This window comes from Chrysemys picta, chromosome 2 (assembly GCF_011386835.1).
Source record: "Chrysemys picta bellii isolate R12L10 chromosome 2, ASM1138683v2, whole genome shotgun sequence".
Taxonomy (NCBI): domain Eukaryota; kingdom Metazoa; phylum Chordata; order Testudines; family Emydidae; genus Chrysemys; species Chrysemys picta.
Window position 1 is genome coordinate 161739389 of NC_088792.1, and position 9740 is coordinate 161749128.

The 9740-nt window shown below is 45.6% G+C and overlaps 1 long non-coding RNA gene across 2 annotated transcripts; it reads right to left on the bottom strand.

Annotated features, from left to right (window-relative positions):
- Positions 1-1001: 1001 nt before the first annotated feature.
- On the bottom strand, positions 1002-8455 carry LOC135981564 (uncharacterized). Of its 2 annotated transcripts, none has more exons than XR_010598637.1 (3): positions 8408-8455; positions 7176-7307; positions 1002-4050 (listed from the first exon to the last, which is right to left on the bottom strand). It is a non-coding gene; the product is annotated as an uncharacterized LOC135981564 (long non-coding RNA). The 2 variants fall into 2 exon arrangements; XR_010598636.1 differs by having other exon boundaries at positions 8174-8446.
- Positions 8456-9740: the final 1285 nt, after the last annotated feature.

A 9740-nucleotide genomic window follows, 5' to 3' on the forward strand; every position in this document is an offset into this window, starting at 1 on the left:
TGTCATCCAGTAGCCCTCACTCTAATAATCGTGTCTATTCTCTAGTCTGCAGCATAAATTATGGCACTGTGAAAGTACTATATTATTCAGCAACCTTGGTCACTAATGGATTATTGGTTTATTGGCTGATAATGTGAGCTTCTTTTTGGCTGAATCTCGCTTTTATTTATTTATCTTTTTTCATTATTATTTTGAGCGATGGCTGATGTAGAGTCCGACCCTCCGGCTCGCAGCACTGCAAAGCAATAATAAGAATAAAGCCCCCAACACTCCACTGGACCCTGGACCCACTGCCTTGGCTCTCACTTAATACAGATATCCCTGGTTATCGTTGAAATTAAATGCCTCCTGCTGTGGTCATGCTTGGCCACAGTGCTGGGCATTCTTTCTGACAAAAGTTGGGCAGGCTAGTGACTAAAGCAGGGGATTGGAGGACAGGACTCCTGGGTTCTTTTTGCACCTCAGAGAGGCAGTGTGATCTAGAGGCTGTAGTAGTGAACCACGGACCAGGATTCTGTTGTTGGGGTGTCTCTGAGGGTATGTGTGATTGCAACACACGTAGGCATACTTGTGCTAGGACCCTTAAATAGCAGTGATCTTTCGGCAGCCATGGTGACGGTACAAGCTAGCCATCCAAGTGCATGCCGAGCAGGGCCGGCTCCAGGCACCAGCTTGCCAAGCAGGTGCTTGGGGCGGCCACTCCGGAGAGGAGCAGCACGTCCAGCTATTCGGCGGATGGTCCCTCACTCCCGCTCGGAGCAAAGGACCTCCCGCCGAATTGCTGCCACAGATCACGATCGCGGCTTTTTTTTTTTTTTGCGCCACTTGGGGCAGCAAAAACCCTGGAGCCAGCCCTGATGCCAAGGAGGATTCTGGATGGGCTTACACAAGAACAGTGCTGCTGCAGCTTCACTCCTATTGTTATTTAAGCTAGCGAGATCACAGCTAGCTGGGGCATGTCTACCCATGCTGTAGCCACACTTCCAATTGTATTGTGTGACCTTACACAAGTCACTTCTGTTTTCCGTACTGGTACCCCAGTTATCCCCACCCATAAAATGGCAACAATAGACCCTCTCTCACAGAATGGGCATGAAGCTTAATTAGTGTTTGTAAAGCATGTTGAGATCCCCAGCTGGAAGGAGCCAGAGGCGGACAGAGGGTTATTAATATATTGGCTTCACTATAGCATTGCAAGGGGGATGTTGTGATTATGGCTGGAGCATCATTTCATCTTACAGGGCTTTTTTCAGAGCCTCATCACTTTCTCCGCAATTACTTTCCTCATGCTTGTTCTCTGCCATGAGAATGGCCTATGTTATAATTTAAAACAAATTGGGGATTGTAGATCAATTCAGATTAGAGCTGTTACCAAAAATTGATTGAAACTTACTTTTTAAATTTAAAAATGGCTTTTTTTTTTCTATCACAGCCCCTCAAAATTTGAAGAAACGAGACATTTTTAGTTTTGTCAAAAAAATTTCTGGCTGGAAAAAAATAATTTCCTGACCCGCTGTAATGCAAATATTCCTCCTGCGTCTACCAATACCCTCCCATCCGGATTTGAAAATCAATGGAAAATTCCTCCCAGCTCTGCTACAGCACTGAAGTCTTTCCCTTGTGGGTGTTCAGAACACATGCCTTCCTCGGACCGGGACTTCCAATAGGAGAAGCAGTAATGAACCTGTACCAACCCAAATAGCATCAGGGGGATGAACACTGGACTTTAGGCCATGGCTCAGGGACACCTGGCTCAGAAAGAGACCTGAACAAAGCGGGAGGTCCCAGTGCAGTCAGCGTTAATTGACTGTAAAGAGCGCGGCGTGCTGTTCTGCTGTGTCTTGCTCACGTCTCTGCTGCTAATTTGTTGCTGTTTGTTTGTACATGACAGTAACATGTTTACCTCATTAGGGGATGTCAAAGTTCCCCAAATCTGTAGCTGGGAGATTACAGATCTCCTCTCTGATGCTCTGAGGAAGAGCAACAGATGGGGAAGTGGGTTTTTGGAAGTGGGGCCAAAGGTGGGTACAGCAGACTGATTTATTAATCCTTGAGTGTCTTGCTCTTCATGCATCCACAGGCTAGCTCCCTCTCCCCGCAAAAGGGGTTCATTGCTATTTATTAATGAAACCGGCACCTCTGCATCACATGGTAGCAATACCTCAAATACCATGGCTGTGAGCACCATATAAACACCCTGAAACCTCTTGAAACTGGTCTAAGCCCCGTTGGTGCAAATTGTAGCTTTCCTTGCCCACACCAGGGGTGAAATCCTGGCCCCACAGGAGTTAATGTTAAAACTCTCCTTGATTTCAATAGGGTGGAATTTCACACTATGGGTGTGAAGTAGTGTAGATGCACTGAGAGCTGAAACTTGGGCTAATTCCCAGGTTTTGGACAGATAGATCTGATTAGGGTCGATGGGCCCCTCACAAAGAACTGTTTTAAAATAAACTAGGTTATTTTTCAGCATGGTAGCACTCAGCAAGCATTTGCTCTATCAACTTTTTGAAAAGGCCTGTTTGCAGTGTCCATCCACTACACTGAATCACAGTTGTGTGTCCACAAGACACTTTAATTAAGAGTAACATTAATAGCTTAAGGCCATTGTGATCAGCTGGTCTGACCACCTGCATAACGCAGGTCAGAGAACCTCACCTACCACTTCCTGCATCAGGCCCAGGCAGTCTTGATTGGGTGTGTCACTGTCACTTAAGGGTTGCAGTGCTGGAATTCAATATGCCAGTTACAAAAATCCCCCACTGGAGCTCTTTGAAATGTTGACAAAATGTCACTGAAACTTTATTTTTTCAGGACAAATTGCCCCAAATTTTCAACCAGCTCTAATCCCCAACTAACCCTTCTCTGACCTGCCACTAAACCCACAGCGGGAACAAGTCTCTCTGTAACCATTAAGGGTACATCTACACACCCTGCCCCAGCGAGTCCCAGAGCCATGGCTGACAGACTCAGGCTCACTAGGCTTGGGCTACTGTGCCCAAAACAGTTGTGTAGATGTTGTGACATGGGCTGGAGCTCAGGCCAGAGCCACAGTGTCCACACAGCTCTTTTGAATGTGGTAGCCAGAGTCCTGAGAGCCCAAGTTGTTCATCCTGGCTTTGAGACTTCTTGCCCCAAGCTGCCACTCACTATGTGGATGTGTCTGATAGTCACCCCAAGGGAAGTGTGAAAGACCCACTCCTGGAGATAATGCTGGACCAGACAGAACATTGAAGAATATGCTATTGAGATAAAACTCCTGCACTCACCAGTGAGGTTGGGATGCATTTGACCCTAAACAGAAACATCTAGCTCTGTATCCCCTCTGTCTGCAGTGTAAAGTGGCTCAAATTCTCCCTCTGAAAAACTGGACTGATTCAAACAGGACTGGAATACCCGAGTTCTACTCTGGGCTCTGACACTTCTGCCTTCTGTGACCTTGGCCCAGTCACTTCACCTTGCTGTTCCTCTCCTTCCACCTCTGTAAAATGGGGGTGATATTTACACAATGGCTGTGAAGATTAATTAGTTTCACGTTTGCAAAGTATTGTGAAAATACTAAGTAACTCATTTATTTACCCTGTCAAGTGATCATATTCTCCTTCAACATGAAGGAGTTCCCACAGGAACAGAAAGTACTTCTTGAGAGTGTAGAAGGGATTAAGTTTTTGAAATTAAAGGAGCAATACAAAAGCCTTTGTTCTTTCTTTAGCTGTATAGGGTCGGGGGGGGGGGGGGGGAGAAATAGTAATTCTGCACTTCCACCCACTCCACCCTCACTACCAACCAGACCAGGTTTTCTCAGGCCATTAGTGGAGCAAAACCCTGGCACAGAGATGGGTGCCAAGGTCCTGTTCCTCCCTCCTCTATGGGGGTGACAGTTCCTCCTGGGAGGGAATTCTGGGAGCAGAGGCCCCTGTGGTGGTTCAGTCAGGGCCATTTCCTGCACATGCCAGGAATTCCTCAGCAGCTGGTATCTCTGACAGGCAGAAGGAGTATCTCAGGGAAGATCTAGGCAATCACTCTGACAAGGCCGGCTGGTTCCACTTCCTATGAGACATAACGACGGCACCACATTTGACTCTGCTGATCAGATAGGAGCTGCATTACAAGGCAATATTGTGGTTTTCCTTAATGTCCTGCCAAACTACATTTATCTTCTCTTTTCATCCCCGTCCCGCCCCCACTCCCTAAACAACCCCATTCAGGCCACAGAGCAGAGAGAAAGCCTGCCTTGTGAGGCTGATAGAACATTAGACATATCAAGGACCCTGATGGAGAATTTTGGTTTATAGGCATGTTTTATATTACTCAGGAATGAGCCAGAATAACTTAATTAGGGGCACTCAGACTGACTCATTGTACAGGAGATCTTGACCTGCAGTGTGTGTCTAGGAGCACTAGAAGGCTGAAAAATGTGGGTGTAGAACCATCCAAAGTTTTAGTCCTATTTAAAAATAAATAAAGAAATGTGTCTAAATATAGAGAGCCCTTACATGCTCAGTTCTTGTATATGTATGGAAGGAATAGGGGTGGGCAGATAGTTGATTGAGTACAAGGTTTGAGGTTCTAATCCCAACACTGCCATTGAAGTGGTCTCCAGCAATTTAGTGACTATCACCGTTTCTAGAGACAATAATACTTTGACTAACATCTCACTGTAAGGAAATTTGTCCTGATATTCAGCCTAACACCCTTGTGAAATCTGCTCCAATTGTCTGCTCCAAGGGCAGGTCCACACAGAGATTAACAGTCTGCTAGTGGAATTATTCCTGTACTCAGAGTCTGTATTGTGAAACAGAAGGCCCTGGGTTTAAATCTTGCAGGTGAGATATAGCAGGGAATGTTGCATCAGCCTGTGGAATAAGGGAAATGATACAAGACCTAGTACTTGGGTAGGGTGACCAGATGTCCTGTTTTTAAAGAGACAGGTGACTATATAAGAAAAAGTTCCAAAAAAAATGGGACTATTACCCCTCACCCCCTGTCCTGTTCCCCCCTCCCCCCATTTTGCTACCTGGTCACCCTATGCTTGGGACATTTTAATGCACTGGAGGGAGCAATCCAGGCTAGGAGATGGACTGGATAGTCTAATATGTCTTTTCCGCATCTAAATTCTGTGATTAATTGTTGTGTTCACAGCAATCTATGTGCCTAAGTATTGCTGTTAAGGTCTGCTCAGTCATCCTAAATTATTTCAGTGTACAGAGGAGACTAAGGAAACAGCATCAGATGCATCTAACCCAGAGAAGCAGCAGCCAAAAAATATGGCTGCAGTACTTCCAAGTGCCATCAAGCATATGGCTAGCTTGGACATTTTGTGATCAATGCAGGGCTATGGTGCAGGCAGCTTCCATCTGCATCTCTGTCGATGAAAGAAGGATTCCATCATGCAGCCTCTGTAGATAAAGGAAAAACTGCTCCAGCTTACACTAGGTCAGTTTTGTGGCAATTTTCTGGCCTAAAATATCTCCCTCCCCTTCTCCCAAAGGTATTCTGCCATCTCTCAGCACAACATACTCACAGTACATCCTCCCAGCCAAGATCTACTCCTTGGGCTTATCCTTGTGCAAGGGTCATGAAATGGCAGTCCCTTGCTCCACAGTGGCCAGTAGTTGTTGGCAGCAAGACAGACTAAACAGATTGACAGAGCCAGACGAGTACCCAGAAGTCACCTCCTACAAGACAGGCCCAACAAAGAAAATAACAGAACACCACTAGCTGTCACCTTCAGCCCCCAACTAAAACCTCTCCAGCGCATCAGAGATCTACAACCTATCCTGAAAGATGATCCTTTACTCTCACAGATCTTGGGAGACAGACTTGCCCTCGCTTACAGACAACCCACCAACCTAAAGCAAATACTCACCAGCAACCACACATCACTGAACAAAAACACTGACCCAGGAACCTATCCTTGTAACAAAGCCCAATGCCAACTCTGTCCACATATCTATTCAAGTGACATCATCATAGGACCTAATCACATCAGCCATACCATCAGGGGCTCATTCACCTGCACATCTACCAATGTGATATATGCCAGCAATGCCCCTCTGCCATGTACATTGGCCAAACCGGACAGTCTCTATGCAAAAGAATTAATGGACACAAATCTGACATCAGGAATCATAATACTCAAAAACCAGTGGGAGAACACTTTAACCTGTCTGGCCATTCAATGACAGACCTGCGGGTGGCTATCTTACAACAGAAAAACTTCAAAAACAGACTCCAAGGAGAGACTGCTGAGCTGGAATTGATATGCAAACTAGATACAATCAACTCAGGATTGAATAAGGACTGGGAATGGCTGAGCCATTACAAACATTGAATCTATCTCCCCTTGTAAGTATTCTCACACTTACTATCAAACTGTCTGTACTGGACTAGCTTGATTATCACTTAAAAAAAAAACACCCCTCTTACTTAATTGGCCTCTCAGAGTTGGTAAGACAACTCCCACCTCTTCATGCTGTGTGTGTGTGTGTGTGTGTGTGTGTGTGTGTGTGTGTGTGTGTATATATATATTCCACTCTATATGCATCTGAAGAAGTGGGCAGTAGCCCACGAAAGCTTATGCTCTAATAAATTTGTTAGTCTCTAAGGTGCCACAAGTACTCCTGTTCTTTAAACAGCCTTTGTTAACACATCCAGAACTGAAGGCTTCTCCATCCTATATGCCAGGAAAGAAAACATATCAGGGAGCTAATTGAACTATTTTACCCCAAAGGATAAATTCTACTGCCTTCCCCAAATCAGCCTGCATTCATTTTATTATGCACCTTGATAGTTATCTTCCTCTCCTGTCTCCAAAAAACATCTTTTCCCATCCTCCTTCCTGCATCTTCCTATACTCCTCCTCTCTCTCTCTCACTCACACATTCTATATGCATCCGAAGAAGTGGGCTGTAGTCCACGAAAGCTTATGCTCTAATAAATTTGTTAGTCTCTAAGGTGCCACAAGTACTCCTGTTCTTCTTTTCACACACTCCTGGCCTTGCTAAAAGGAGCAGTGACATCATGCAAAGATTGGATTTTGTTATGCATTCTAACACCTCCCTGCTCCAACAGTGATCCACAGGAGACTCATCCAAGTGTGTGTGGGGGGGGGGGGGAGGGGAGAAGAGAGAGAAGAGGAGAAAGAAATGCTCCTTTTGTGTTCTTTAGTTTACCGTGTTTCAGAGTTCAGTGTTATTGTTCCAAAACCTTTCGGACAAACTCCAACAAGGTCCCTCAACAAAGGCTTTTCAGCAAAGTAAGCAGTCTCAGGGTAAGGGGGAAAATGTCTTCTTCTGGATCAATTGCTGGTTAAAAGAAAAGAAATAAAGGGTAGGAATAAATAGTCAGTTTTCACAGTGGAAAGAGGTAAATGGCAGGGCCCCCATGGATCTGTACTGGGACCAGAACTGTTCAAATATCATAAATGATCTAAAAAGCTGGTAAACTGAGGTAGGAAAGCTTGCAGACAATATAAAATTACTCAAGGCAGTTAAGACTGCAAAGAGGTACAAAGCAGTATCACAAAACTGAGTGACTCGACAACAACGTTGAAGAAGAAATTCAGTGTTGATAAATGCAAACTAATGCACATGGGAAAACATAATCCCAATTATACTTACAAAATGATGGGGATCTAAATTAGCTGTTACCACTCAAGAAAGTGATCATGGAGTCATCGTGAATAGTTCTCTGAAAACATCTGCTCAATATGCAGTGGCAGTCAAAAAAGCTGACAGAAGGTTAGGCACCATTAGAAAAGACGACAGAAAATATTATAATGCCACTATATAAACCAATGGTACACCACACCTTGGATACTGTGTTCAGTTCTGGTCACCCTGTCTCAAAAAGATTAGAATTGGGAAAAGTGCAGACAAGGGCAACATTAGGGGTGTGGAACAGCTTCCATATGATGAGAGATTAAAAAGACTGGGACTGTGTAAGAGGTCAGACTCATCCCTGCAGCACCTCCTGCTGGTTGCTTCAGGAATTAGCTCAATCCAGCCTCTGGAGCACCCTCTGCAGGCTAGTGATCCACCTTGCCCCTTCTGGCCCCCTTGTCCCTCCCAGAACCCCAGTGCCCCTTGCTCTGGGTGCTGCCCCCTGGCAGTACCTACATATGCTGTGTCTCCCCTCCCAGGGGAACCCCCACCCACTAACCCCACCTCACCTCAGAATAAGGCTACCGCTAGTCACCATCTAGCCCCACTCCCTGGGGCAGATTGCAGTATCAGCCACTCATCACAGGCAAGGTTGGGTTTGGACCTGCTGCCTTGGACTACCTCTGGGCTGCCCTCTGCAACCCCCAGTACCGTTGGCCCAATGCTAGGCCACACCCTGGGGCTTTCCAGGCTGGAGCTCCCCAGCTTCTTTGCCTTTCCCCAGCCCTGCACCACTCAGGTACCCTGTCTCAAGCACCCTACAGCCAGGCCCTTCTCTCTCTGAGTGCAGAAAGAGACTCCTTGGCCTCTGGCTCACAGCCTTTTTATACAGGCCAGCTGGGGCCTGATTGGGGCATGGCCCAGCTGCAGCTACTTCCCCAATCAGCCCAGTAGCTGCTTCTCCCTTCAACAGCCTTCTCCCAGGGCTGTTCCAAACCCCTCAGGGCAGGAGTGGGGTGTCCACCCCGTTACAGACTGTTATCTTAGAAAAGAAATGAATAAGGGAGGATATAATCATGGCCTATAAAATCATGACTGGTGTGGAGAAAGTGAATAAGGAAGTGTTATTTACCACTTCACATATCACAGGAACTAGGGGTCACCCATTGAAATTAATAGGCAGCAGGTTTTAAACAAACGTGTAAAGAAGCACTTCCTTATAACGTACAGTCAACCCGTGGAACTTGTTGCCTGGGGATGTTGTGAGGGCCAAAAGTATAGCTGAGTTCAAAAAAGAATTAGACATTTATGGGCCTATCCTCCATGATTTTATCTATTAGCCAAGAGGCTGGATAGCCATCTGTCTGGGATGGTTTAGACCCAACAAATCCTGCATTTTGGCAGGGAGTTAGACTAGATAACCCTTGCAGTCCCTTCTAACCCTATGGTTCTATGAATCTATGACCTGGGACACAACCGCATGCTCTGGATGTCCCTAACTCTCGGACTGCCAGAAGCTGGGACTGGACAACAGGGGAGGGATCACTCAATAATTGCCCTGTTCTGTTCATTCCCTCTGAATCATCTGGCCCAAGCCATTGTTGGAAAACAGGATACCGGGCTATATGGACCATTGGTCCGACCTAGGGTGGCCATTCTTATGTTCCTAATGTTGCTAGCTCCCATGATTTTATCATGAGTCTCATATTTGATTTTTTTCTGCATGCCTCAGTTCCTTGTGTCCTTTGCTTACAAGGGAATCTCAGCTTTCATTTAAAAAAAAATACATTTCTAACTTCCTGGGTGCAGAGAAAACCATTAAAACATGACCCTACTGCACCCTAAAGAGTCAGCAACCAAAAGGCAAATCAAAAGGAACTCAAATGTATTATTTTTTAAAAAAATCTCATGACTTTTAAACCAAATCTCATTATTTGGGTGGGGTGGTGGAGGCTTGACTCATGATTTTTCATGGTTGGGCTTAGCAGTACTGATACCGGCTCTGGGACCGGCTCTGTTCAATATCTTCATCAACGACTTAGATATTGGTATAGAAAGTACGCTTATTAAGTTTGCAGATGATACCGAACTGGGAGGGATTGCAACTGCTTTGGAGGACAGGGTCATAATTCAAAA